The sequence below is a fragment of the Sciurus vulgaris genome (genome assembly GCF_902686455.1).
Source record: "Sciurus vulgaris genome assembly, chromosome: 11".
Lineage (NCBI taxonomy): Eukaryota > Metazoa > Chordata > Mammalia > Rodentia > Sciuridae > Sciurus > Sciurus vulgaris.
In genome coordinates this window covers 13,991,377-13,995,499 of record NC_136472.1, presented here as the reverse complement: position 1 = coordinate 13,995,499, position 4,123 = coordinate 13,991,377, and the positions used below count along the sequence as shown (strand labels likewise).

General features: G+C 49.4%; 1 pseudogene across 1 annotated transcript; it reads right to left on the bottom strand.

Annotated features, from left to right (window-relative positions):
• Nucleotides 1–1,712: 1,712 nt before the first annotated feature.
• On the bottom strand, nt 1,713–3,741 carry LOC306639289 (phosphoethanolamine/phosphocholine phosphatase-like; annotated as a pseudogene). Its single transcript has one exon. The product of its transcript is annotated as a phosphoethanolamine/phosphocholine phosphatase-like (transcript).
• Between the last annotated feature and the right edge of the window lie 382 nt (nt 3,742–4,123).

Sequence of the window (4,123 nt, the reverse complement as noted above, 5' to 3'; positions counted from 1 at the left end):
GGCAGGTAAAGACTATGAGATTAAACAAACAAAACAAAACAATAAAAAAAGTTACCCTCTTCTGGCTCATGAATAGGCATGGTCTACAGCAATGGAATCAAGACAATGAGCATATAAATGTGGCATGTCACTCAAATTCCAATTACCCTTCTGTGGTGTTGTTATGTTCATCTTTTAATCAGTTATTAGATAATCCAAACATGCAAAAAAAAAGTGGGGTTCCTTTTGGTAGTCACTGCTTTTAACTGCAATGTAACGTCTTCCCCTCTGCTTGACAGCATCCTGGGAAGTTCATTCTCTGGTCAGTTGACGGGAGTATCATTTAACACTAGAATGTCACATGTGACTTAATTTCCTCCTCTTCCCTTCCCCCAGTTTCAGCCATGCTGGGGTGTGAGGTTTTGGTTGTGGATTCCTAGAGGTGCTCTCTTCTTGTGGTCTTCAAGCCCATCCTCCCCTACTTTTTTCTGGGTATGCTGGAGTAGGGGACTGGTGTTCAGACATGGAGAGGAACCGCCCCTCCCCTGAGATGAGGGGAGCCTCACTTTACACAATACTCGGAGTCGCCCTCATCCTCCTGGAACTGCCTAAGTCCTGGCTTCAGAGATGGGTGAGCCCCTCCCCCTCCTGCGCAGGGGAAAGTGGCTGGAGAGGGAGGCTGTAACTCCTAAACCCGGATGTGTTGGGGTGGCAGTTAAGGTGGCAGAACCTAACTGCTTTGTAACTTTCGGGTGGCGCATCCATCTCTCCTGCCAGGCTACCAGTTGGGTGGGGAATCTTTTCCCACCACACGGGTCCCGTTTTAAATTTCCCATCCCTTTCTCTGTGTTAGAGGCCAACTTGGAGCTGTTTTGGTGCTGAGAGTCCATCTGTCCAGTCCTACATAGAATATTTGTCACAGCTGATGATCATTTTGACATTTGAAACTAACTTTGGAGCTCCAGGGTCAATTCGGGCTCAATAGCTATCATTCTATTCAAGATTGTTATAAGCTTTTTACTTAGGTTCATCGGACTACTTTGCCTTGTTGCCAAGTCAGTTACCTGGAGTATTTCATTACTTATCGCTAATGTAAACCTGATTTTTATTTATATGTATATATTTATATATTTTATGTATGAATTTTATGTATTATACATAGTTCATGTATAAATTATATAGATAAATACATATTATATATAAAATTTCCCACAAAAGCTTTTGTGACATAGACTGTTGATCCTGTGTGTATTTTTATTTGTTCTGTATTTAGGCTTCAATTCTCATCTCTGATGCCTTTTGGAATGAATGGGTATGATGCCAATATGTTGGGTGATAGCTTTGAAGTGACAAAAGAAGGGCAATCATTGTCAGCTCCCTCGCAAAGCAAAGAATGTGAACCTAATTTTGGCAGTTACAATAAGGTGAGGATGTTTAGTTTATCCATCATTTCATGGTTAACTGTGATCTGTGTAATGTCAGTGAAGAAAATCATATAAGCCCCTATTTGAATACTGGATGCTCAAACTGTTCAGGTCTTAAAGTGAACCCAGCGGACTTGGGTGTATCTTTATACATAGATGTGTCTGTATGTATAAGATAGCATATAAATAATAGAAGTAGGAAATAGGTCAAATAAGCTTAAAAATTTAGGGGAATTTGACACATTTAATTAGCATTTTTATAAGAGTAGACCTTCAGAAAACTCCCCCCCCCCTTCACCTCCTTTATAGTTCTCAAACACCAGAGGGAGAAGGGGCTTGGTTTTCCCTGGCTCCGCTTTAAAACATCATGGCTTTCTGTCCCATATGGAAGGAGGGGGATGTGGAGGATGATTTTGGTGAAGTCCCCGGGCTCTTGCTGCATAGACGAGACTGGGTGCGAGGAGATACCTTCGCATGCTGTGAAGTCCCTGGCTGGTCTTAACCGAGGTGGATGGTGTACTACCTCGTTCCACCACCAGGAGGCGACTGTTCCCTCTGGCTTTTCTTTTTTTTTTTTTTTCCCATTTAGCGGTGCTGGTGGGCTGGGAGGGGGTCGGCAAGGTGTTGCGAGTACAGAAATAGTGTGGGATTTCCGTGGCTGAAGCAAGATCGAGGCGGCCTGGAGCTGTCAGCAGAGAGGATCATCTGTCTCCACGGAAAGTCCAGTGCGGCCATGAGGAGCTTGGGGTCCTGGGTCCCCTTGAGAGAAGACTGGGGGAGGGGAGGTTACACAGTCGAGACAACAGTTAAAGCAGTGGGAGGTGTTCGTTTTCTCATCTGCCGAGGAGCCCCTTCCTCCCAGTTCGGAGCACAGAGTTTTGGAAACGCTGCTGTCCTTCAGGGTATGCGCACCACTCGGCTACGGACAGACTCCAGAATTGAACTGTTTGCCGTGGAACTGGGGACGGCAGCAGATCTGGGTCAACTGCATAGATAGGGCCCGTTCCGAACCTCTCCCAGAACGAAATTCCAGAAATTACCGGAGGGACACAGCAAAGCGAAAAGGGAAGAGGGAGTAGTAAAACTAGGTTTGTCTTTCCCAATTCCCCCTCCCTGCCCTTCCTCAGCCCTCTCGCCGGGGCGCCCCCTCCAGGCGGCAGTGCTCAGCATGTCTTCAGCACCCGTTGCAGATGGAGGCGCACATTGGTGGCCATTTCCCAGGGCACCACGCTGGCGCGGAAGGAGCTGGGCTCGGCCTTTTGTGCCTCCTGAATGAGGCGGTGCATGGGGTAGCCACGGCGCGGGAAGGCCACATCACCGCCCGCCAGCAGCCCCATGGGGCAGAAATCGTTCGCACCATCGCCCACGTAGAAGAGGCGCTCGAAGTGCACACCATCGTGGGCCCGCTCGCGCAGGTAGTCGCTGAGCACCTTGTGCTTGCACATGTTGGCTGGGCAGCGCGTGCAGCTGTGTGTGTGGAAGGGCCGCAGCACCAGCAGTCCCCGAGCGTCAGGCCCGGAGGGGTTGCTGAGGATGCTAGGGAACAGGCCGTGGTGGCCGGCGGCACGCAGGGCGCTCTCCACACCGAAAGTGTTGGCATCCGAAATGAGAATAACCTCGAAGCAGGAGCCCTGCTTGGCCACAAACTGTAGCAAATCTCCCATACCCGGAGACAGGGGGATGGCCTCGTAGATAGCGCGCAGGTCCCGCGGCCGCACGCCCTGCTCACCCAGGTACTTGAAGACGCGCTGCATGTACTCGTTGTAGAAGCCCTCGCGGTAGGTGGCTCTCAGGCTCGGGCAGCCGCTGGCCTGGCGCAGCGTGCACGGTTGAGTCGTTGCTGTTTTCGTCCACGATGGTCTCGTCGAAGTTGAAGGTCAGGAGGAAGCGCGGTGTGCCCTGCGCAGCCATCCCGCTGTCCCTAGTCGGGCCTCGGAGGCCAGCAACTGGAAGACACCCAGTCATTGTCAGTGCATCACCTGAGCACCACCTCTAGGGACTCTGTTGGCTTCCAGCCGTTGTCCAGAGCTCCTCTGGCAGCTTTGTCCTGAGTGATCCAATCCTTTTGTGGTCACCAAAAGGGTCTCCAAAAGAGGTCAGGATCTCTGAGTTTCTCCCTCAGGGGGAATTTGGGGGACGTGGCGTCTTATCCACCCCCGGATTTCTGGGCTTCGGCTCACGAGTCCCTCCAGTCCCGAGGGACCGTGGATGATGTGTGTCTAAGCTGTCCCCTCCACCTGCCCCCCATCCCCCTGGGCTGCCGCCGCGTCCCCTTTAAATGCCCGGGAGCGGGAGCCCGAGCCGGGGCCGGCGCTGCGGCTGGCGCAGCTCCGGGGCCCACCGCAGTCCCAGAAAACATTTTTTAGTGAAAAATTTCTGAGTATGAGTATGACACAAAATTTGTGCATAGAGATAATAATTTTGAAGTTGACATTTCGTAAGGAAATGAACTTCATTCTAGGGATCTGATAGGCACTTAAAGTTAAGATGTATAAACGATGGATGTCTTGAGTCTCAGGAAAGCAGTAATCTAGCCAATACTTAGATGCTAATCACTTTTTAAAAATTCATTTTAGTTATACATGACAATAGAATCTGTTTTGGTATATTTATATAAACATGCATGCTAATCACTTTCAATAGCATGTTTTATTTATATATTTGATATAGTTGAGTGATGCTAGAGATTGCATTTAAGAGTATAAATTCCATTCATCACA